The sequence below is a fragment of the Mustela lutreola genome, chromosome 16 (genome assembly GCF_030435805.1).
Source record: "Mustela lutreola isolate mMusLut2 chromosome 16, mMusLut2.pri, whole genome shotgun sequence".
Taxonomy (NCBI): Eukaryota; Metazoa; Chordata; class Mammalia; order Carnivora; family Mustelidae; genus Mustela; species Mustela lutreola.
In genome coordinates this window covers 10535259-10561789 of record NC_081305.1, presented here as the reverse complement: position 1 = coordinate 10561789, position 26531 = coordinate 10535259, and the positions used below count along the sequence as shown (strand labels likewise).

Genomic DNA, 26531 nt, shown 5'->3' with positions numbered 1-26531 from the left:
CTGCCCCTTGTCAGGGCTCTGCCCTCAGCAGGAATTCTGCTTGAGACTCTCTGTGTCTCTCTCCCCTCTCTTGTGTGCGCGCTCCCTCAAAAGGCAATGGAGAACACTCCATTTGCATTCCTATTAAACAACAGGTTAATTTTAATCATTTGTTTCAGTAGAAACAGCTTTACTCTGCACTCCCCGGGATGACAGAATGCTTAAGTAAACTGCTTAATCGACCTGATGTAATATTATGTACCCACTAAATATCATTACAAAATACATGGTTAACATAACCGTATGAAAGCATTGATGATAGCTGTATAAAATTAGTATGTGAGCTTGGAGTGGAAAGAAATTTGAAAATAATTTAATTTGTGATGGAATCCTGAGTATCCTCTCTACTTTCTTTATTCTTGGGCTAATGTTCTTTCAGAGAAAGCAAATTAACAAAAAACGGAACCGATCGGTCCTGGAGTCCAGCACAAACACACTGCAAACATTCTGAGCCGACAGCCATTGAATTCCAGTGAATTCATTTTTATGGGCATTAAATGACATGGAAACAATGAAGGCTGTAGTGTTCAACCAATTCGGATTGAGGACAGATTATTCATTTGTTAGGAAAATGGAACTCCAATCCCAGCCTTCTGGACTCTCAGGGCCCCCACCACGGCCACGCTCAGTCCACGAAAAGACCACTCCAATTTATTTCCTTTTTGGGGGGAAGCTGGCACAGAGAGAAGCACTTCCCAAGTTCAGTTGCTTTGTTCAGTATAACAGCTCAGTTGGATACATTCATGATATGTATGCTCTCTGCAGCAGGGGACAAAAACAAAGGTTTTGGCATTGAATTTTTTTTAAAAGCTCCGAGCATAACAACACACACACACACAAACCTCATCAGCAAACCACTGGTGTTCTAGCCATGAGCACAAAAAAAAAAGAACGGTAAAAAAAAAAATTCAGTTTCTGCATTTGTGTTGACAAATTCTCAGAGATAGGATAGTTGTTCCAAGAAATGATGAAAAAGAAGACAATCTTGTAATCGCCAGACTTGATGCGAGATAAAACACTGACTACATAGAATTTCTGCTTCATTCTTGGCGGTATATTTTCAGATCCCTTTAAATGATAAATTCAATTAATAATCCTGGATGTGGGTTTCAAAAGTACTGCAGAAGCAACCAGAGACAGGACAAGACAAGGCAGCTTTTAAAGCTGGTTGTATTTACTGGGCAGTTTGAAGAAGATACATGGGAAGACTCTTGCTGAGTAGTTAGATGGGGGGGGGGGGGGGGTGTGACAAAGGAAATTTCCCGGTGGGCATTCCCCTGAAGGACTGAGACCTACCCGGCAGGAGGCATCCACTGGGATGTTCATGACCGGTTGAAACAAATCCTAATGCTCCTTTGTCAGGAAAGAGTCTACAGTGAGGTTCAGGGTCAACCTAGCATAGATAGGGTCACTCAAATTCTTTAACAAGACTGGGGGGGTGGGATACATTTGGGAAACCGTTTTTATCTTGATCAGTCTAATATAACTAGGAAGAAGGGCTTCTAGTAGATGATCTTGGGGAAGTAATATTATGGAATGTTAATTCCTAAAGAAGTTGGAGAAAGTCCATTTCAAAAGCCGTCCAATCCACGAATTATATAAATAATGACTAAAGAAAAGTAATTTCAAGGGAGAGGTCTAGCCCATGCTCCAGCTAAATCCTAAATCCACCAGTGAGTGGATGTCCTCCGTGATTATGTATATGAAATACACTGAGTACATATAATATAAATTTATGCACATGTGCATATAACGCATTTTATGCATATAAAAATATAGTTAACATACTTGTTTAAAACTATAAGAAAAACCTGGTACCTCTACTCAGTTCCAGAAATCACACTGTACTGGTTCCTTTGAGGTCCATTTTCCCTGCTGATCATTAACTTGCTTTACTTCCGTTTTATCATACTAGGTTTTAGTTTTAAGACGCTAAAATCAGGCTTGATCCCACAATGTTATTAAATTTATGAAGTGCCATACCATGGACAGGGGCTTAGGATCTAGGAAGTAAGGCCAACGAGGCATTTTTATGAACTCAAAGAATGAAATATTTCGCATTTGGAGGGGAGGGGCAGAGCAAGACTGTAGCACTTTCCTCCTCTCCTCAAACGCTCAAACTGAACAATTTTTCCTACAGGCTCCTAGGCCGTCTGGCGGGGCCTCTGCAAAAGACAGACCAGCAGGGAAAGCGAGAAGTTTATGACCATGTGCGTCTCCTGCACGGGGCAGCCCTTGGTGATCAGGAACCCGAAGAACCTGGGCTTCTATAGAGCATCAGAAGATAAAGAACCATAACTTTTCAGAGAGGTGGCAAGACTAAGGCAAAGGAATTTGAGTTTCTAGGGCAGAAAATGGTGCAAAGCTAAGGGCTACTCGGTCAGGTTTCTTAGGTCCCCCTCATGCCGTCTCGGAGCTGACGGGGGTCTAGAGTTTTCTCCAGCAGTTGACATCTGTCCTTCCTGGCAGAGAAGGGAGAGGGGACACCTGTACAAATGGATGTCCTGCTTTTAGGCAAATGGGAAGACAGAGAGCTTTTCTCGTCTCCTGTTGCTCGGTTGCCTTTAGCTTGAAATAATCCTTATGCCAAAGTGGTGTAGTCGCTACTCCTCAGTGTCCAATTTAAGTGTTAAAAAAAAAAAAAAAAAAAAAGAGGGGCACCTGGGGGTTCAGTTGGTTAAGCGTCTGACTCTTGATTTGGGCTCACGTCTCGATCCCAGGGTTGTGAGATTAAGCCCCAGGTCAGGCTCTGCACTCCCTCTGCCCCTCCCCCAACACCCACCCTCTTTGGAAAAAAAAAAAAAAAAAGAAGTAGAAGGTGGAATAGGGAAAGGGACCTAGAGTGTGGGCTCTGGAAACTATGTAACAACTGAATGTATCTACGCAGATTGCGGATTTTAGAGAGGTAAATACTTGCAAATACATCTCCAGAAATCTGACTTAGAGAGTGGTTTAATTTCCTTAGAAGTTGTTACAAGCAGGGACGCCTGGGTGGCCCAGTCCATAAGCCGCTGCCTTCGGCTCAGGTCATGGTCTCAGGGTCCCGGGATCGAGCCCCGCATCAGGCTTCCTGCTCAGCGGGAAGCCTGCTTCTCCCCCTCCCACTCCCCTTGCATGTGTTCTCTCTCTGTCAAATAAATAAATTAAATCTTTAAAAAAAAAAAAAGAAAAGAAAAAAAACATTGTCCTGAGCAGACTGTGGGAGATAAGGAAGACTCTAGAAGGAGGAGGAACCCTTGGGAACAGGTTAAGGTAACTTTACTTCTATACAGAATTCTGGAAGTTCAAAAACAAGGTCACAGGTAGAATGTGGCCAAAATGATCTTCGGGCCTCCATGTAGAGAAAAAAAAATGGCCACTATCCAGAAAACAGCAATTGGCATTTGAAGGTGTACCCAGTGGTCTGAGAGCCAGCAGCCCATCAGGTGCATAGTAGTTCAGTGGCTGCAAGCTTTGCTCAGCATCCCTATTCAGTGCTTGAATGCATCCTTCTATCCAGTTCTATGTGCTACTTTCCCAAAGTACCCAGCCCTGCCCAATACCTAAAGTCACCATTTTTAAGGCTAACTACATCCAATTCTTAGCCTGGGTGCGTAGATGAATTCTACAAAAAGCTGTATTTCCAGATCTCTGGCTTTCTTTGTTGTGGTTTTTTTTTTTTTTTTTTTTTTTACTGTACCGCAGTGAAAATGTAAATCGCAAAGGTCTTTCCTTCTCAGATTGTGTGCTGGGTCCCCTGCAGTTACTGGAACAATATTCGCTTATTGTCAGAAGGTCAGAATCTCCTTACCTGTGTGGCCCGGGAAGTGCCTTTCCTACTTCCCAAATTGGATCCTTTTCTCAAAAAGCCACATTCTCTTTGCCTGAGGGCACTCTTGCCATACTCATGTATTTCAGTGCAAGCTTCATTATCCAGAAAAGAAAAATTATGATTGTCTCGGCCTCTCTGAAACTGTAAAAACTCACAAGACCCTAGTCTTTTTCCAGTCACCTGAATTTTCCCCCATTAACCAGCTGATTTATTCAATAACAGTAGCACAGGAATATTTCTTGGACACTTCTTCGTCTATCTAGTCCGTTAGAGGGTTTTTCTGTGTATCAGATTCACCGCCTGTGAGAATTAATGTTACCAGATACCAGTCCAGATGCTGCTATGAAGGTATTTTTTTTACATGTGACTAGCATTTAATTCAGAAGATTGTGAATAAAGCAGATTAGCCCTCCTAATGTGGGTGCGCCTCACCCAATCAGTTGAAGGCCTTAAGAGGAAGCCTTGTAGGACTCCCAAGGGAGAGGGGATTCTGCCAGCAGACCCCTTTCGACACTCAGACACCAGCACCAACTCGTCCCTGGGTCGCCAGCCTGTCCTGCAGGTTTCAGACTTGCCACCCCCACGATAACGCCAGCCAATCCCTCCCAACCTATTTTTCCGTACAACTCTGGCTCAGAGACCGCCCCTCTGTTCACCAGCTTCAGTCCTTTTAAAAACTTGTCAATACAATGACCTATAGGGCCTCCACATTACCCTCAGCTTTATCAAGCTTTACACAGGCACCTGATCTTCCTTTTCTAGAATATTTATGTTAGAAAGCTTGTCGGGTTTTTTTTTTTTTTCTCCTGCCTCTCTGAGATGATCAATCTTTTAGGAAGCGTCTTCCCAGTGTTGCATCCCGTCTTCTTGAACGTAAAACACCGAGGAAGATAACAACGGACACTCCCCAGTTTCTGGGAGAGCTTGCGAGAGTAAGTCACCCATGGGCCTTGCTCTGGATTGTGGTAGTTCTGTGACGGGAAGTAGTTTCACAGAGTATCATTTTTCTTTGGGTAAAGCCAATCAGCCAACACAGATGACTTGCTCTACTTCTCACGCCAGCACTTACAAACTCCCTCCGGTCCTCTGTTTCAGTGAGGTTGAGCTCAGACTAAGTGCTGGTCTCTCTTCCCTATGGCAACCGCCTAGAACATCTCTTTCCCTGGTGAACTTCTCTGCAGTCTTTGCTTTGGTGATATGGACAGACTACTTCCTCCTTCCTGAATTTGGTACTGAGGTTACTCGTAATTGGCTGGAAGACAACTGTGGGGTTTCTGTGGGAGAGCCAGATCTCTTCAGTCCTTCAAGAATTGTGTACCTGCCTGAAAATGAAGTTTCTTATTAAAAAATATATATATTTTGAAGCATACTCTGCATGGGAGAAGTAAATAGTGAATGCAAGCCCTAGGAGTTTAAAAAAAAATAGTGATTGTAAATTTCCTCTCTTGGCTTTACCGTTCTCAGTTTACCGGGTTACTGTTAGAGCCTCTTTCCTGTGGCATTCACTTCTCACTCCACGGACCAAAACTTAACTCTGCACTGCGAACAGAGGTTCAAATCAAAATGTCTAAGCTAGATACCCAAAGTCCAACATAATTCTTTATGTCCGAAATTATGTACTGCTAGGAAATGAAGGCTGAAGTGTCATCCTGATATTGCAGACTATTGTGCTGTTTGTGAATGTTTACTGGCCTAATAACCAGTTCTAGATTATTTTTCTCCTCTTGGGCCAATCTGATTCCCCAATCTGAATACTTAAACATTTTGTCTGTTGAATTGAAGCCTCGCAGCAGAATATTTTATGAATTATAGACTAGAATCCTTTCCATATTGCGAGAATTTGAGACACAATGGCTTCCTCTTTGTCCTGTTAGAGAGGTCAGGGCCCACTGTCTGGACCCCAAGTGGGGTGGTGATTTGTCTTGACCTGCTTTGAACGGAAAATTACTGTTCTAGAGGGTGTCATTTGCTATAATGATATATAGCCCTCCCACACAAGTGTTCACATTGTTTAGCCAAAAACCTTCTAGAATCTGTCTACATGGACAGAATATCAAGAACTATCTAGACTGGCCTGTGCTCATAGAACTGATACTTCTAGAATGATTTACTCAAGAGCTAGATGTAAGACTCGGGGTAAAAGCAGTGTTTTTACTCATACCAGCCACAGTGTGTTCACAAACTGGAAATCTTCACTGAGCTCCGGGTCTAGAGTTTTCAGCAGGGCTTCGTTAATGTAGGTATGATTTATTAAATCCTGGGACCTGGAATGGAACTCCATCTCCAAACCCCCTCTTCTTCCCAGAAGTTGAGGATGCCCATAGTTGCAGTGCTTTAGCCAGGGGTGAGTCTCTCTGGGGACCAGCCTTCATCCTGCAGTTAATGAGGGCCCCACCTCCAGTCCCCTCATTAGCATAATAAACACACACCTGTCTCCCAATTCCAAGGGTTTTACAAATTCCTTATCTGTTTTTGCCTCTGGTTCCAAGTATATTCTTTATTATAGCACAGCTGATAGCTCTAAAAATTTAGGATGCATGAGATCCACAAAGGAGACCGTTTAAAGATTCACCCTCTGTAGATCCGAACCAAGATTCGGAACTTCCTAATTTTCAAGAGCATATAAAGAATTCTATGTGGGGCAAAGAATCCTATGTGGCTGATGAGGGTGTCACTTGATACCATCACTGGGGAACAGAAACCTGTCAATATCCACTAAACCGAAGCATATGAATACCCCTGATTTAGCAAATCCACTTCTAGGTCAATACTTGATAAAAGTCCCTACTGTCAGAAATGGACACATCTGAAATGCACACACACCCACACAGAAGATGACTGGGTCTCTGCCTCCTTCACCCTTCCCAGTCATCCAGTTCTTGGTTTTTAAGCTATTTTATCATCTATACTTTCTTATAGTACTGTAAATTATTTTTCCATAGACATGCTAATGAGTTTAATCTGTGGAATGCAACTGATTATTGTCCTGTAAATGTTGACAAATTGAGCATTTATGTGTAAATTCATTCCCTGTGCCCCCCCCCCAATTCCTGATTGCCTATGTAAATAGATATATTGTTTGAACTGTCCTTTGAACCAGTGGAACATTTGGCTGGCTTACTCATTAATTGAGTTCTATAAGATCTATGGCAAGTATTCTTTTTTACATTCGCATGAAAATTATGATTCTGCCCTTTAAAAAAAAACGTAACCTTTATCACCACCAAACCCAAATGCTAGACCCTTCACAGAAACATTATTTACATGTGGGTAAGGAAGGGTTAACATTGGGTCTGCAACTCTGTTTTATCCTCCTCTGGAACAACTGGGGCAGTTTTGTCCTTTAAACACACTGATGGAGTTTACTACCTGAAAGATAAATGAAGGTCTTCTGGGGCTACTGTACACTGATTTCTTACCTTATTTCCCAGCGTGCTATTCCTGCTCTGTCTGGGCTGTATATTGTATGTAAACCTCCAGGAAGGATGTTCAGGGGGTGGGAGTTTCCACTGCATCCCTCTGAACCCAAAAGGCATCTTGGAGTAGAAGACAAGCTGAACCATGGAGCTGCATCTAGAAAGAGACAAAGTAGTGATTACTTTGACATTAGAGCATTTTATAAAAATCCTGCTGGACTCTCTTCTAATACTCCTGGAGGTGTAACTCTGCGGTCACCATGTATTTGACTAACAATCCACAACTGATAAATGTGTAGGCAGTTTCAAGCTCAATAAAGTTAGAGGTTAACCAGAAAATATTGATAATATAATTTATTGGCCTTTAGACAGCCAATCTCATACATAATTTAGCAATCCTAGACATTTCTTTCTTGACTAACCAAACAATCGCCTTCCTTCTCTGTCGTTAAGTGAGTTCGTGTATTCCTGATGGTTCCCTCATTGATGAGGTTAATAAAATTTTGAGAATTGTGCTGTACATCCTATTCTCATCCAGGGCTAAGAAAAAAAGGCATTCTAATATACTCTCATAAAAATGGAGGTCATATATTTCATTACATTCCATTAAATATTCCCTAAATTTTAAATACTGTTGAAATTTCACTATTTTTATGACTAGGTGCCAACAGTTCTTCAACCAAAAAGTTTAACAAGTCAAGAAATGTTCTGAGAGGAAGAAAAGGTCAATGTTTATCCTAAAAACTTGGATTCACAGTTACATATTTAGGATACTTATGGTTAGGATCATTGTAGGCTTTTGTCTTTCTTATTTATTGTCCTAGTGGAAAAGAACATTTTTTAAGAGGTTACCTGTATCCATTTCTTCACACCAGCAGCAATATTCACCTTAACAGAACTTTGTGCCTTTGTGGGATGTTAATATCTTAAATGACCTCTTTTTTTCTCATAAAAAGACCCTACATTTTGTTTTGGATGGGATATTTGAGGCAAATATAGAAATTGCTATCCAAAGTTAATATAAAATGGTATTTCATAGGAAAAGAAGTTTTTCCCTTTTTAACTAAACAGATTTTTGAAAAGTATTTCCCTGTTATCATATGGGTTCTGAATTATTTTTTAACATCTTATAATACAGGATTCCATATTCCAGTCTTACATATAAAGAGCTTTGAAGTCATTACTCTAAACAATAAGTAGAAATAATGGAACACATAAGAAAATCAAAAATTCATCTCAGATCTGTCAGAGATGTGAGGTCGCTGGGGAAACTGCAGTGCCAAATTTGGAGACAAAGGTGGAAACAGAATCACAACTTAACAGAGTGAAACTCACAAGCAGAAACCTTGTTTGGAACCAGAGCTGGGTTCCTTTTACCCAGTACCTAAGAGCAAGAAAGAAAAAAATCTTAGTTTGAAGAAATAGATGATGTATAAGAACCAGACTCCTGTTTCAGGGATGTTAAAATTAGGAGACCAGAATTCAAAATAACTGATTGATATGCTAAGGGCATTTATGGATAAAGTAGAGAGTATGCAAGAATAGATGTACCTTGTGAAGAGAGATGGAAATTCTTAGAATGAACTGAAAAAGAAATATGAGTGATCAATAACACTGGAACAAAATGACGCAACTGAGGAAACAGTCTCCGAACTTGAGGACCTCTCAATCGAGTCTTTCAAAACTCAAAAGCAAAGGAAAAAACTCAAAAAACCACACACCTCTCACAGAATATGCAAGAACCCTGAAGCAAGTACAAAAGGTATCATATACACATAATGAGAATACCATAGAAAAAAAGGAAACAGAAGAAATATCTGAACCAATAAAGTTTGAGAATTTCCACCAGTTAATGCTGGATACCCAACCACAAATCAAGGAAGCCCAGCAAATACCAAGAATAATAAATATAAAAACAAAAACAAACAACTTACACCAAAGTATATCCTATCCAAACTTCAGAAAATCAAAGATAAACACTTTCAGAAACCACACAAGCAATGAAGCATTTAAAGTGATGAGAGGGTAAAAAAAAAAGTCACCAATCTAGAATTCTGTACCCTGCAGGTAAGGAGAAATACTTTCTCACACAAGCAAAATTTGAGCAAATTTGTTGCCAGTGGATTTGCTTTGCAAGGAATGTTGAATTCTGGGGCACCTGGGTGGCTCAGGGAGTTGAGCCTCTACCTTCGACTCAGGTCATGATCCCAGAGTCCTGGGATTGAGCCCTGCATTGGGCTCTCTGCTCAGTGGGGAGCCTGCTTCCCCTCTCTCTGCCTACTTGTGATATCTCTGTCAAATTAAAAAAAATAAAATCTTTGAAAAAAAATGTTGAATTTTCAACAAAGTGAGTATAGAAGCAATGTATGCCAATGTAATAAAGAACATATATGACAAATCCACAGTTAACATCCTACTCAATGGGGTAAAACTGGAGGATTTTTTCTCTAAGATCAGGAACAAAGGAGTGATGTCCATTCCCACCACTTTTATTTAATATAGTATTGGAAATCCCAGTCATAGCAATTAAGAAAGAAAAACAAAAGGCCCTGAAATTGGAGAAGTAAAACTGTCACTGTTTGCAGGTGACATGATACTATATATAAAAAACACCCTTAAGACCACCAAAAAAACTATTAAATGAATTCAGTAGAGTCACAGGATATAAAAATCACATACAGAAACTGGTTACATTTCTATATACTAAAAATAAGCAATCAGAATGAGAAATTGGGGAAGCAATTCCCTTTATAATTGCATCAAACAGAATAAAATACCTAGGAATAAATTTAAGCAAGGGAGTAAAAGACCTGTATTCTGAAAGTTCTGAGACACTGATGAAAGAAACCGAACAGAGCACAAATGCAAAGATATACCATGCTCATGAATTGAAAGAATAGTCTTAAAATGTCCATACTACACAAAATAATCTATAGATTCAATGCAATCAATCCCTGTCAAATTTCGGTGGTATTTTTCACAGAACTAGAAGAGAGAATCCTAAAGTTCGTATGGAACCACAAAAGACCCTGAACAGCCAAAGTAATCTTGAGAAAGAAGAACAGAGCTGGAGGGAGCATGCTGTCTGATGTCAAACTATACTATGAAGCTGTAGTAATCAAAGTATGATACTGCATGAAAACAGACACACAGATCAGTGGAATAGACTAGAGAGCCCACAGAGAAACTCACAATTATACGGTCAGTTAGTGTCTAGGACAAACGAGGCAAGAATATATAATGTAGAAAAGTCCATCTCTTCAATAAATGGTGCTGGAAAGACTGAACTTATACTGTATGCAACAATAAATTCAAAATGGTTTAAAGACTTGCATGTAAGACCTAAAACGGTGAAATTCCTAGAAGAAACCATAGGCAGTAAGCTCTTCTACACCAGTCTTAGCATTTTCTTTCTTTTTTTCTGATCACTCCCCTCAGGCAAGGGCAACAAAGGCTAAAAAAAAAACAAAGGAGATAAGATCAAACTAAGACGCTTTTGCACAGGGGAGGAAACCATCAACAAAATGAAAAGGCCACCTACTGAGTAGGAGAAGATATTTGGAAATCCTACATCTCACAAAGGGATGATATCCAAAATATATAAACAACTTGTACAATTTAAAACGGAAAAAAACCCCACAATCCAATTAAAAAATGGGAAGATGACTTGAAGACATGTTCCCCCAAGAAGACATCCAGCTGGCCAAGAGACACATGAAAAGATGCTCAACATCACTCGTCATTAGGGAAGCACAAATCAAAACCTCAGTGAGATACCACCTCATATTTGTCAGATTAGCTTTTATCAAAAGGACAAAACGTAAGTGTTGGCCAGGATGTGGAGACAAGGGACCTCTTGTACACTGTTGAGAGGAATGTAAATTGGTGCAGTCACCATGGAAAACAGTAAGGATATTCCTCAAAAGAGTTAAAAATAGAATTACCCTATGAGCCAGCAATTCCACTGCTGGGCATTTATCTGAAGAAAATGAAAACACCAATTAAAATGACAGATGCACCCCTATGTTCACTGCAGCTTTACTGAGAACAGCCAAGATATGGAAGCAATCTAAGTGTTTGTCAATAGATAAACGGATAAAGAAAATGCGGAGTATACACACACACACATACTTGTGCATGTGGTGGAATATTACTAATATTACCTAGAAAAGCATGAAATCTTAGGATTTGTGACAACATGGATGAAACTAGAGGGTATTATCTAGGTTAAATAAGTCAGACAAATACCATTTGTTCATTTTGTTTTTTAGGTTCTACATGTAACTAAAATCAAACAAAACAGAAACAGACTCCTAGAAGAAACAAGCTGTAAGTTACCAGAGGGAAGGAGCTGGGAGCAGCTGAAGTAAGTCAAGCGAAGGGGATCAAGAGGTACAAACTTCCAGCTAGAAAAGAAATAAGTCACAGGGATGAAATATACTGCAGAGTGGGAAAGTATCAAAATATACCAAAAGTTCTTCAGAGAGAGGTAAAATGAAACTCAGATGCACATAAAGGAATAAGTGAAGGCAGAAAAAAGTTCAATTTTCTTATTCTAAATTAATGGATTAATTATTTGCTCAAAATAATAGGAACAGCATATTTGATTATGTATGTTTATATGCTTATGGATGCTTACGTACAAATGAAAAAAATGACCGCGATTATACAAGGGACAGGGAGGAAAAAAACAAGATGGTCTTGTTATTACAAGGTACTCGCACTACTTGCCAAGGGCCTGTCACAGAGCATGAAACTACATGAGGCAAACACGGACAGAAATGCAAGGAGGAAGAGATGAATCTGCTGTCAGAGTTGGATACCTCAACATTCCTGTGTTGGAAATGGAAAGATCCAGGAGGCAAAAAGCGAGTACGGACATACTGAAGTCAACATACACAAAGGCCGCTTTGTTCAACAACAGCTTCTCAAGCTCACAGAGAACATTTTGGGCCCTAACACACCTTCACAAATTTGAAAGAATAGGAACCATACAATACCTGCACTCTGACCATGATGGAATTAACTAGAATTAGTACCAGAAAGATAGCAGGAAAATCCCCAAACGCTTGGAGATTTAAAAAGATGCTTGTAACACATGGGTCAAAGAAGAGATCCCAAGAGAGAAATTTTAAAATATTTTGAGCTAAATGAAAGTGCAAACATAACTTACCGTAATCTGTAGGAAGCAGCAAAAGGAGTGTTTACCGGGAATGTGATTCTTCCCCTTCACCAAGCAGTGGACAGACCTGCAGTTGCCACCCCACCCCCCCATCCCAGAACCTTCTAGTTCCTTTGATTTTCAGGCCAGATGCCTGCTTACCCCCATCACACAAGGGCACCAGCTCCTCCGGCAAGATACTCACATCATCAAGGTTGAGGACATCACAGACTTACACAGGTTCCTGCCCATCCTCCTAGGTGCCGGCTCTGGTCTGCGGGTTCCATCTTGTTCATGATGATGCCATTTTACATTCTTCTTCCTCCTTTAACTGTCCGTCATGTTGACTTCAACCTGAAGCATCAAAAACAACAGACTTAGAAACTGTTTACTGGCTCCCACGATTGGATAAGCTCAAATCCCTGAGACAGGCAAACAGGCAACCTAGAGACCACTTCATGCCTAATGATGAAAAGATTGGACATTTCCCTCTAATCTCAAGAACCATATAAAATGTTCACTCTTGTCATTTCTAGTCAGCGTTCTGCTGGAGCTTCTAGCCAAAGAAATATGTCTGGATAAACAAATACAAGTCACACTGCTGGAAATGAAGGTATCTAACTGTCTTTACGAATAGCCTCATCAACTACATAGAAATTTCTAGCATCTACTTAAAAATCTACCAAAGAAAGTGAGTTTAGCAAGGATACAGAAAGTGAGCCAAACGAAAAAGAGCACATTAAATACAAGTGGTTGCTGGACCTCGGTGTAGGTGTAATTGAGCAGGGTCACAAAAGAACCCCTTGAGGTGACGAAATGTTCTGAATCTTGAGGTGTTGGTGCTTGTATTAGCATGTATATTTTTAAAAACTCATTATTTTTTTTAAGCTAGGATCCTTGCCCGTGTGGGGCTTGAACTCACAACCTTGAGACCAAGAGTCACATGTTCAACCAACTGAGCCAGCCAGGATTCCTTAGTGTGTGTATTTTTTTAATTCATGGACATCTACACTTAGCATGGATATATTAAGTAAATGATATCCCAGTGCATTTCAGAAAATTCAGAAAAGTTTATTTTTCAATAATCTCTATGCCCAACATGGGGCTTGAACTCACAGCCATGAGATCAAGAGTTGCCAAGCTGTACTGACTGAACCAGCCAGGAGCCCCTCAGAAAATTTTAAGACTAGTGATAAATCCCCAATAATTTTACAACCACACTCAAGAATATATACACTCATACCGTCACAAACACAGCCAGATTCCTTTTAAAATTTGGTAACTTAGTGAACTTGAACAAATCACTGATGTGTTTGGACGAGAAATGTGATCGTCACACACCTTGGGATCTCATCTAGGAACAACAGGACCCGTGGGGCTGTTGACAGAACTTTCTGTGATGATGTCAATGTTCTGTACCTATCCAATACAACAGTCCAAAACTCCATGTGGTTACTGCATGTTGAAAGAGAGCTGCTGAGCTGGGAAACCAAACAGTTTACAGCATCTAATTTTAATTTATTTTTCTTACCTTTTTAGGAGTGGGGAGGGGCAGAAGGAAAGGGAGAGTGAGAGTCTGAAGCAGGTTCCATGTCCAGCTTGGAGCCAGACACGGAGCCTTGTCTCATGACCCTGAGATCAGGACCTGAGCCGAAATCGAGAGTTGGATGCCACCCAGGAGCCCCCTGATTGTAATTAATTTAAACCTCAATAGCCATCTGTGACTCGGGGCTGCCATAACAGAAAGTCCTTTTCACCTCAATCTGGGAGTCGATAGCTATACCAGTCATTAAAAAAAAATCATCTTAGTTTTATTTATCTCAATATTTTATGAGAGGCAGCTTGAGTTAATAGTCTGTGATACAGTGTGAATTACAGAGGACACAATGCAACCGCAAAGACAGCAAACCCACGGACTCTGAAGAAGCGGTCTAATTGGCCTGTGTGTGATTCCTGACTCTCATATGTGTCATCACACACAGCCTGCTGGGGGGATCAATTTCAGCACGTACAGCTTGTGGAAGCGGAAGCGCTACGTGGACACCTCCTCCGTGATGCTCGCTGCAGGTAAACCGGAACATTGGTGTTAAATTATTTTCAAAGAAGCAAAATCTAAAATGACTTGCATTTGGAGACCACCACCTGGGGAGCTCAGTGGCGGATTTTCGACAGTCTGCCTGAATTTGCTCATTCCTGGAAGTTAGCTCATTTAAAATATTGTCTCTCCAGACCAGCCTCCTTTTCTATGGTGATTTAAGATGTGCACAGCGTTCTTAAGCAGAATCGCTAACTTTCCCACAGACCCTCGCGTAAGAAACAATACTTCTCGGTGATGTGGGAATCAAGACCTCAAAGTACAAGTAATCCATTGACTTACCTTTCATACACCTACAGATCTTCACCTGGTAGAAAACCTGGTGATAAAAAAGAGGAGTCCCTGGAATAAGCGGCACCGTTTTACTGTCATTTATGATCTGATTCATCCTTATGGAATGTCTATTCTAGACAGAGCAAGTTGAAATTAAATTTTTATTGTTAAGTCTGGACTCAAAGGATTCGTTCCTATAGAGAAAAATAAAGGTTCTGTCTAGAAACTGTACTTAACCTATATACACATATGTTCTATTGAAAAATATACATATATACTTCTATATGTATATGAAATATGTCCACTCAAGTCTTAAAGAATTACATGCAGAGATCACACAAACCATGTAATAAGTGACAGTTACAGACAATATAGTGTAAAACAGCCCCAACAGATCTTCCAAGGAACACAACACAACTCTGGTGAGGATCCCCTGTTACATAAGAGTCCCATGGTCGTATGGAACAGAGAATTGCTGTCCAATTTCCCTTTGGGAAAGGCACTGAGCATGTCTGCACCTTAAGGCAACTGAACTCCTATGCAACAGTGGAAAGTAGATACTGGTGTCTCACGAAAGAGTTTACAAATGTATTCGACCAAAATTCTCCTTTCCATTGAAACGCTTGTTAACCTGCTCTAGGACTAATAGTCCAAGGAACACAATTTGGCAAACGCCATCACAGAAAGCTCCATTCATTTTTTTTAAGTTACAGTATTCATTTCAATACTGATTCAAATGCAATGACCATGACTTACAGAGTTTCCTCTATTTTCCTAAGTTTGGGGCAGCCTTACCTAAGATGAATCTTCCCATATTTAGTCAGAATGGATGTCAGTATAATAATCTTTGCATGTATTTTTCCATTGAAAAGTGCACCTTTGTATATACATGAGCTTATGCATATAATGTAGCACATCCTGTATTAAAATGTAATGTTAGAGAAGCCTGGGTGCCTCAGTTGTTTGAGCTTTGGACTCTGGGTTTCAACTCACCTCCTGATCTCAAGGGTCGTGGGGTCCAGCTGTGTGGGGCTCTGGGCTCAGCGGGGAGGCTGAAGATTCTCTCGCTCTGCCCCTCCCCCCTGCACATGTGCGCAGGCGTGCTTTCTATCAAATCTTTAAAAAGAAACATAAATACAAATTATATACAATATTATGTATTGACTTTATATATGAACAGATTCTGCATGTAGTTAATGGGCTGCAGTTTCCTGCTGATTGAAATGTACCAACAGGAGACGAGTGTTAAAAAGATCCCTGGGTCTTTGGAGCTTCTCCTAATTTCTGATGGTCTAACTGCTTGCCTGAGTTAGTTGATCTAATTTTTACAAGCAAAAGAGGGATAGAAGACATTATATCTTACCCTGTTTGAAAATGAATCCCAGGGAATTTCTAGAAATCCATAGTTTTACATATAAAAATATTTATCTTACATAGAATAGGAATAGAAGATAAAAATATAAATAAAGGGAAAATGTTATTACAAAGATTAAAACATTGAAAGCAAGGTGAGGAAGATTGGATCAGTTAATCCTTTAAAATGTGCTTAGTTCTAATATTCTGGGATGCTGTATTTGAAAATGAGTATGTGATTTATTTTACAGGAGTTTACTGGGCCTCTTGCTTTCATGCTTTTCCAGTACAGCATCCAGTGACTTGATAAATGTGCTGTAAAAATGCATCTTTAAAGGAAATTATATTCTGAATTTATTTAAATCAGAATATATTTTACAAGAATTGTTTTCAGGACTTGAGGAAAATTAAATAAAACGGCAATATTTAGGAATTTACTTTGTATCTTTGAATATGAAGTAAGTTCACTCCACACTGGTTATAAATTCACATGTACATTCAAATTCAGTGTTTGATTAATATGTATTTTACGGAGTCTTCATTGCTTCATAATTATCCTCTGTTGTGGTAAAAATTATTCTTTGAAATCATAGATTTAAAAAATAAGCTCCATATCTCATTTATTTTCCAGTTTTCTTCTTTTATCAGATTGACTATTCATTTTAGGAATATTTTCCTAAAGATGTTTTCATTGTATGAACATCTTTTAGTTTACTACTTGTTGCTTTTATGCTTTATTATTTTTATTTAAAGGAAATAAATCCATTGACATTCTTTATGTATTTTGAGCTCTTCTTCATAACATTACGTTACAATGGGGTGATAAAGAGGACTCACCCCTCATGCATTTCTGGTAGATCTGACTCTGTGCACGTGCAGTCAATCACCCCAGTAAGATAATTCTGCATGTCTCAAAAGAAGGGCCCTATCATTTCAGCAATGTCTGCTCTGGGGGCTAGACAGGTGTTTTGGCTCTTGTTACTCTGTATTTTTTCTCTCTGCTTTGGTATCCCCAAAATACTGCATTATCTGCTCCATGGTATTCTTTATATGGATTCTATTTTGTTTGGATTATATATTCTATGATTAAACAATGAGATCATACACTTTCATGAATTTTTTAAAAATTCATTTAAAATATAGGAGGTAGAAATACCTCAATAGTTCCAAGTTACTCTCTTTTAATAATGATAATAAAACATATACACACACACATGCGTGCGCACATATATATATATATATATATATATATATTTTTTTTTTTTTTCCAACTTGGCACTGGATGGCACGTTCCTGGGCAGACAGAGAAATCCTATAATTCAATGTTATCAGCCAATTGCAGTTTACTATGTGCTAGGCACTGTGACAAGTGATTAAGATGTAAACTCTAACATTTAACTTTCATAGCAGCATTTTAGAGATTCTGAAAAAAAGAGATACATGGAGATTAATTAACTCCCCAAGCCACAGCCACAGCAGCAAGACAAGGAACACACACACACGTACACACACAGAGCCAAAAGATACAGCTACTTACATTCTTGGTAATTAACCTCTAGTTTTTTTTTTTCTCCACCATCCCTAGTCTAGTACAACTGAAAGTAATTATAAAATAAATATAGAAATTTCACTGTGGGAGTTTTGAGCTGGTAGATTTCCATGACTGGGAGAAATTAATGTTTGGTCAAGTAGAGTGGGTTGGGAGGTAGTTGACAGAAAAAACACCACAGAGTTGCTAAAGAGATAAAAATTTTTATGGTGATGAAAATGTGCTCAGTTGTAAAATGTTTTCAAATGTGTTGACTTTTTTTTTTTAAAGATTTTATTTATTTATTTGACAGAGATCACACGTAGGCAGAGAGGCAGGCAGAGACAGAGGAGGAAGCAGGCTCCCTGCTGAGCAGAGAGCCTGATGTGGGGCTCGATCCCAGGACCCTGGGATCATGACCCAAGCCGAAGGCAGAGGCTTTAACCTACTGAGCCACCCAGGTGCCCCCAAATGTATTGGCTTTTTGATAATACAAATATGGGATGAAAAGCAGTTGAATCAACTGAAATGCAGAGACTCACACACATTTTTCCATGTTTTTGTAATGGAAGTAAACAGTAAATGAGGATTTGGCTTAATGTAATTTAAGGCAAATTTCACAGTTATTTTATATCTAATCCACAAAAGTAATCTACAGTACCTTCTTGGACCCTTCTGGTTCTGTCACAGGAATCACAGGTGTGAGAGCCTCACTCGCGGGCTTGGGAAAGCCACAGAGGATGGTTAAGAGACCAGGTGCAGATGACCAGTATCCTTGAAACAGAGAGCAGATCAAGGAAACAATGTATTCAAGGATGTGATGTTTCCAAAAGGAAGCAAGGTAGTAGGTAATGCCTGTAGGTCAGTCACTCACCTTCTATGAGAGGAGCCCATCAACAAAAAAGCAAAAGGAAGGAGAAGAAAAATAGAGTGTGCCAAGAATGAGTCTCCAAAGAAGGTCTGGTTCTTGTATAGAAAGCTTTACAACTCTCCTAGATAAGGAAGGCCCAAAAAAGAGATTCTACAATAGCATAGAGACATCTCTTCTTCCTGGAAAGGCACACTAAATATCATCAAAGACATAAATGTTTCCCAGTCAACCGACATCACCTCAGACCAGCCGCAGGGTCCACACCCACACACCACGCTGGGAAACAAGCTATCTCTTCATCCTCACTGTTGAATGTGTACATGTGTGTGCGTGAGAAATGTCTGGAATAGATGTATGCCAAATATTCATGAAAATTTAAGACTGGGACCAGAGGGGTGCCTGGCTGGCTCAGTGGGTTAAAGCCTCTGCTTTCGGCTTAGGTCATGATCTCAGGATCCTGGGATCGAGTCCCACATCGGCTCTCTGCTCAGCAGGGAGCCTGCTTCCTCCTCTCTCTCTGCCTGCCTCTCTGCCTACATGTGATCTCTGTCTGTCAAATAAATAAATAAAATCTTAAAAAAAAAAAAAAAAAAAAAAGAATCGGGACCAGAATTGGGAATTCTGGCAGACTTGTGAACTAGGATTTAACACGCTTCGTGTCATGCTTTATTTTTTTGAAAACTCTGTTTTTACCTTAAACTTTTATATTAAAGCAAAAGGAGAAGTAGTATAAGCTCAAATATAACCAATAATACCTTTTTCCTCCACCTTGCTTTCTTTTTTTTTTTTTTTTCTCTGTGTAGATCCACTTCAGTGATGACCTGGAAGCTGAGGGATTTTTTTTTTTTCCCCTGATAAGAATGATGGACAGTAAAAGGAGGACACAGGCTGGCAGATTAATGCTAATAAAATGTGAGCCAAATCTGTGCAGGGCAAAGATGAAATCATCCCTCAATTTCCATTCATTCCGCAAACAATCTGACGATCAGATGCTCTCATTATACCCTGCGTGTTTCTCTCACCGAAAGAAACAAGGTGGCATTCGGTGATACCGACTTTCTGGAGAAAATTGAAGCAACTGATCTTGGAAGGCCTTGCTCTGCAGAGTTCCTTTGTGTGTGTTTGAATGTGTGCGGTATGTGTTCCCTCTGGATCCTCGTATATTAAAGAACATTTTCAATCCCCAGTGTTGCATTTCTTCCTTTCAACTCCGTTTCACTTCTTGTGTGACACTTAGCCTTCAGTGGGAAGCAGAATGAAGACCTCCCAAGGACGGCCACGTCCTGATTCCCAGATCCTGTGGCTCTGTTACCTTTCGTGTCAAAGGGAAATTTAAGTTGCGGAGGGAATGTGGGATGTGAGCCAGCTGACTTTGTAATGTGAGATTATTCGGGAATAACACAGCTGAGAATGGTGTCCTGGGACGTGAGAGGGGTCTACCTCCAGTTGCTGGCTTTGAGGATGAAGCACGAGGCCAGGAATCCAAGAATATGGGTGGTCTTTCACCAGCAAAAGGCAGGGAAACGGATTCTCCCCTAGAACCTCTTAAAGGAACACAACCCCGGCAGCATGGTGATTTCTGTTCACTGAGACCCATTACAGACTTCCCACCTCCACAAATCTAAGATAATACATTTATATCGTTTGACGCCGCTAAGATAGGATGATTTGACAGGGAGAGTGAGTATACCAACTTAGAAAGCCGGGCGACCAGTTGCCTCCCCTACAAGCCCTACCTTACCAGGCTGGTCTGGGGCCCTCCTTTGAGCTCTAAGATCCCCACCCCACACCCTGTGTTGGTTTCTTTCGGTGGAGTGGCCAGAAAGAAGCTTGAGGACAGGGACGCCTGGGTGGCTTAGTCGGTTAAGCTGCTGCCTTCGGCTCAGGTCATGGTCCCAGGGTGCTGGGATCGAGTCCCACATTGGGCTCCTCGCTGGGCAGGGAGCCTGCCTCTCTCTCCGCCTCTGCCTGCCACTTTGCCTCTCTCTCTCTCTCTGACAACTAAATAAAATCTGGAAAAATATATAAAAATAAAACTAAAAGAAGAAGCTTGAGGACAAACCCTTACTTATCTCAGGCGCCAACCTTTAATCTCTTGGATCTCTGAGGGCTGCACTTCTAGTGCAGAGATGCTACAAAAATACATTGAGTATGAAGACTGGTTACTGTGTGAAAATAAAACTTACTTTTACAATAGAACTTTACCTCAATCTACTTGGAGTAACCTAGTAGATAATGGTCTGTTTGCCATGTCCCTGAATACATAATAATATAGATTATTTTCATATAAAACTGGAAACAATCCTGTAGGGTAGGTACTCCTGTCATTACTGCTATCACTATCACCATCGTTCCTGGTTTATTTATTAGGAAACTAAGTTCAAGCGTAGAGAAGCTGCTGAGAGACCCCACAGTAGTATGCTTCACCACCTTGTTTTTAACCTTGGCAATCTGCCTCTGGAGTCTGAGTACTTTGTCAACACAATCTGACAGTTCTTCAATATGTCCATATAAAAAAAGTCTCCCCCCATAAATCACCTGTGATGCTGAAAGAAGAGGCTTTAGCTAAAAATGTTAAGGTTATTATACCCGAAATGAGGGGCCCGGCCTGGGGAGTGGAGGTCTGAAGTCTTGGCTCAGCGTGGCAGATACACTTCTGGAAGGCCTCTAGCCTTCCAGTCTCGTGGGCACTTCCTCCTGCGAGCGATGCGCAGAACTGAAGACAACTGACCACGGATTCCTCTTTCCACTTAGCAGGAATCCACGTGTCATGGGGGATGGTCTTTGGAGGATCGCTGAATGCCCCTTGAAGCCTGTTGGCTTGTTCTTGCTACAATTGGCTCCTCCAGCCACAGAAATGAAGGATTCACAGAGGCCAGAGGGGATATTGTGGTGCTCCAGCAGATATCTGTCGCTGGGCCCCACTGATGGGAATATTGGCTGCCAAGAGCTCATGGCGTATTCCTTGAGAGACCCCATCCTTCCCGGCTTAAGCCCAGATTCCATTTTACTTTTTACCTATTTTCCTAAATGTGAAATATTTTGTCCCAGTTGAAGCTTGTTAATGGGTTATTAGCTCCTTTTTTGCTGACTACATACTTAGCATATAGACACTGTTACTATCAAGGGACATTGTTACTATCAAGTGACAAAAAAGAGGTAGGAAAAGATTTCTCCAACCATAATAATAACAGTTCTTACCTTTACTGTCCTAGACTTCCCAAGACTGTCTATCATTTGAGTGTTCTCTGATTTGCGCTCTCTAAATTCAGATTTTAATGGCACAAGATAACACTTTTTATTCCGAGATTTCAAAGACAGCCTTTGAGTAGGTTCTAGGAAAAAAAATATATATTTGAAGCATTCAGACGGCAAATTGGTGTCTAACCTAAGTGATGACGATACTCTGAATGGGCTGTTAATTGAGGGAGATAATTGCTAGGTATGTTACATGCCAAAATAAAACTGTCCTGATGGGAAAAACAGTGGTGTTATCTATTCTGATTGTGACATCTGTTTAACCTTTCTTTGAAAAGTAAACCAATAAAAATTCTTGCCTGTGAGATACCAAAAAATAAAAACAAAACCTAGAGTACCCGTAAGGATGATGAGGTCTCCAGAGTTTTTTCTTCAGAAATACTTAACCACTGAATATGCATCCTTGTAAGACAAAAGCATGGAAAGACACCCCAAATACTAGAAGGAAGGTTCTCTCGGTTCACTGACTGTGAGCAGAAGAGAACCGTTACAATATTCATAAGCCAAACTTACAATGAAAAGGAGATTTCTTTTTCCCCTGAAAGAGCAGACGACAGCATTTTAGAATGCATCAAACTACAGAATGTACTTCTATTCACTAAGCCTGGTTGTATTTTATGATTAAAGATAACATAAAGCTTTGTATGAATGACCTTCTTGATGTATTTGAAACAAATAAATGTTTAATGACATGGAAGCATACCATTTAAGGACCCATTTTTTTTTTAAAGGAGCTTTTTCTTAATGAATTCAAATTTATGTTAAAAAATACTATTTAAGATGTGCCAAATTTTGCCTTTACCTTGGCAATTTCATGTCAGTTGCCTGTTTGCTTTAATCTCCCCCTACTTCTTTGGGGGGGGGGGGTTGGAAGAAAACAGAGTATCTATAATCATGTTGTCATCACTAAAACATCCTGAAGGGAAGAGAGGAGCACATTTGGAGTCCTTCTGAAGTCTTGACATTTGTAGCCTCTACAGAGAAATCAGAGGAACTCAAATCACAAAGAAGGTGGTTTTCAGAGCTGATCTAACAGCCATAAAAGCCTGAACAGTTTCAGCTTTAAAAACAGGTCTCAAACTGCTAAGTACACTCTTCCGCAGGTACACACGAATGCCCATCTGCGTCTATACCTGTCTGTGTCCATGTCTAAGAAATTATTTTGCAATATAAAAGGAAACCAATTTCTGCTTTTTTTTTTTTTTTGTACTTGACATTTGGGCCTCTTAATGGAAATAGAATACAAAAAGTGTTTAGTTCGTATATCAAGAGGTGAAGAAAACTTCGAATTTACTTACATCAATATGATCTCTGAAAATGCCTAGTTTGTTAATAATTTATGTAAAAGGAAGACACTGAAAAGTCTTAACAGCAGGGATCTGAGGAAATACGTAGGATACAGACAGATTCTATGGTAACTCAGATTGAAAAGGTTTTTCAGGGGCACCTGGGTGGCTCAGTCAGTTAAGCATCTGATTTGATTTCAAGTCAGGTCATGATCTCAAGGTTGCAGGATCAAGTCCTGTGTAGGACTCCATGTTGGGTATGGAGTCTGCTTAAGATTCTCTCCCTCTGTCTCCCTCTCTCTCCCTCTGTCTCTCCCTCCCCACCTTGCACACTCCCTAAAATAAACAAACAAAAAAAGCAAATAAATAAAAGGTTTTCCACTGTTTCAATGTAGCATAAAATATGGTGTTGTATTACCCACGGCAATGAAAATATGGCTAGGTTACTGGACAAGTCCTGAAACTCACAAAGCCACTGATAAACCTACCATCTGGTGAACTTGTACATACACGAACCCAAGACTCCAAACGATTTTATGTAACTTGTTTTCTTTTCCCTTTATCAACATTCTTTGACTCAAAAACCGAAGTTCAGTGTGACGGTTGATAGGAAAATGGCGGGAAAGCGAATATCCTGCCTAGAAAAAACACCAAGAAAAACCAGTCTCTGGATAAGTAAAAGCCAGCTTGGTAAATTTCATCATTATTGTAGAACACATCATCAGGAAGAGACCACCAGCCAAATGCTCTTCTTAGTTACAAGTTGATTAGTAACATTCAGAAACTGAAACACCATGCAAGAGTGATTGGTAAACCACAGACAAAAATGTTAGGAATCACCATTGGGGACGCTGTTCTCGTGATCCAGGAGGTTGCACTAGAAAGACTTCCCGAAGCCAACACAGTTCATTCTGTCCAACAGGGACAGTGGGCCCTAAATGTATGTAGCAGTTTCTACCACCTTTGGATCTAGGTGAAGGTACTCGCAGGCCACTCTACTGCCTGCAGGCAGCAAGTGCTTAATCACCATCCATGTCTCACGCGGACAAATTTAAACAAGGGACAAGATATATGTTCCAATATAGGGGCATTTCCCCAATATTACCGAGGCGCCTTCCGGATCTTAGTAAGTAATGCACATGACGGTAACTACGTTCAGAGAAGTTTACAAATAGTTCCTCTCTCACGATAGTACAGTGTTGTGCTTGTCAAATGGAAAGCAATAATACTGATTCAATTCTTTTTGCTTGTTGTGCAACACTAGCTGGCAAAGGCTTATTATTTTTTCCTTGGGTGATATTTCTAGATGAAGTGAAGTGCCTGATAATTTCTTTTAACATATTTGCAAAGCTGAATTCAGCCCCGTGATTCATTGTAACTGCTTCAGAACACTGTGTGAGAATTAAAAAATGAATAAAAATGCAGTAGAAAGGAAAATTCAAAGCACACCATTTGTTAGAATCAATTTTTTTTTTTTGCAAGCACAGCACTTCAATCTCAATAGTGTTCCAAAGCCTCGAAAGCTTATAATGGTGGGGATACACATATTTTTCTCTCTGAAAAACGGGCCAGGAGATAATGAAACTATAATTTCCGGATACTGCAGCCAATATAAAATGGCCACATGTGTGGGGCTGAAACACTCTATATGGGCATTTTCTGTATAATGATCATATATTTAAACTCAAGGAGTAAGGAAAAAGAATTTTTAAAAAGCAAAGGAAAAGCCAGGAAATACCAAATATCATGGGATAACACTCCATTCAAATCAGCGCCTTATTAATCCAACTTGAATCGATTTAATTCCCTCCTATATCTTCATCAAGACAGCCTTGAAGAGCAGCAAACTTAAAGGGACAGAGTTTAGAAATCAGTGCATTCAGCAAAACGAATCTGTTCCTTTATATAAATAATTACCAGTATCAAAGGCCTTTTCCGACTTTCACACAGGTGTGTAATTTAAGACATGTTCAATACCACCATTCGATGTTCGTGAAGACTGTTATCCATTTACACACACATGCACAGAAGCACATCTCACAGTCTACTTACTTGCAGCTGGCTTATACTGGGCAGAAAGAGGAGATCTAATAATTTTGCTTGGTTTTCTATTTTTCAGCTGTCAAAGAGTTAACCCGAGCTGCTAGTGATACATAGAGTGGAAAACAAAGTGTATTCCTTGTCTCAGTGTTTTCCTGCTCTCCAGAGTCCTCCACACATTGCCTGGAAACCAGGAAGTCAGTCCTACTCTCATTTCATCAGGGGGAGAACGGAAGACCAGCCACTTAAGTGATGTCCTTGCCATGATGTAGTTAGCAGATGAGCTTTTGAGGTCAACGCATCACGAACCTCCCTTGACACTAAAGAAAACATGTCTTAAATTCTATTCTTGTAGCATTTCGCTACTTTTATTTCCCTTTATTTTTAGGATTTTTATCCTACTTTTTAAGGTTTGGATTTAATTTTTATGCCAGAGACTGCGATGTAAAACAAAAAAATGCACATTTATGACTTTAGAAATTAATATATTCATGGAGCTAGGATTCTTCTGTCTCCTCTTGAATATCTAGCCAGAATCATTTCCGAGAGGGACATTTCAAACTGTAAAAAAAGATAGTTACATAATTAGTTTACAAAATCAGATTTGTTCAAAATTCTAAAATGTTAGGGAATGTGATAAAAGCCGCACTAAGAATAAAATCAAACTTACGTAAAATATTTTAAAAATCCAAATCCATGCATACTTTTTGTTTTCCATACACATATGTATTAAATGCCAAATGAAAAACTACAAAAATTAAACCGAGAAATAATAAATTGGGAAAAATTTGCAACCCATATGAGAAAAGATTTATTTCCTTGACTTGCAAAGAACTTAAAGCAATAAGGCAAATAAAATTTATATGTAGATGTATATGTATTATAATCTAAATGTGTATATATATATACACACACATAATGTATACATCTACAATCTATAATATACACACATATATATTTATATGAAATATATATGCTTATTTATTATATATCACTATACTTAACATATAGTTACATATGTTTATATATAACTTATAGATTATATATCATCCAGAGAAAAAGAAACACTAATGGCATCAGTATAATGAAAAGACATGATTACACAGATTCTCTCATTTGAGTGGGTCTATGTTATCAATGAAACAATTTGATACCATGTGATACCAAAGTGTCCATCATCTCTACTATGTAAGGCAGAATATAAAAATACATCAGTCTGCTAGTTAATCAGGGTTGAGAATGATCTAGCAGATTCAACTTAGAGACAACCAGATGTTTGAAAATACTAGATTTATGATCTTTTATAAAAAGACTTCATATAAAAATTGCTTTACCTAGGTTAATACAGCTCCACAGTCCCTAAACTACCGACTCTTGATTTACTGTTTTCATTATTCACA

General features: G+C 39.6%; 1 long non-coding RNA gene across 12 annotated transcripts in view; it reads right to left on the bottom strand.

Moving 5' to 3' along the window:
• Positions 1 to 351: 351 nt before the first annotated feature.
• The window catches only part of LOC131818047 (uncharacterized), a 233646-nt gene continuing 207466 nt past the window's right edge, over positions 352 to 26531 (bottom strand). For 8 of the 12 annotated variants that reach the window (XR_009348683.1, XR_009348673.1, XR_009348676.1 and 5 more), the window contains 9 exons: positions 25144 to 25692; positions 23580 to 23729; positions 21749 to 21882; positions 18338 to 18450; positions 15789 to 15911; positions 12664 to 12781; positions 7270 to 7423; positions 3830 to 3942; positions 352 to 798 (listed from right to left, as the gene is read on the bottom strand). This is a non-coding gene — a long non-coding RNA (uncharacterized LOC131818047). Of the gene's footprint in view, positions 799 to 3829; positions 5173 to 7269; positions 7424 to 12663; positions 12782 to 14804; positions 14842 to 15788; positions 15912 to 18337; positions 18451 to 21748; positions 21883 to 22607; positions 22780 to 23579; positions 23730 to 25143; positions 25693 to 26531 lie in introns of all 12 variants that reach the window. The other 4 variants (XR_009348679.1, XR_009348677.1, XR_009348681.1 and 1 more) reach the window with 4 other exon arrangements.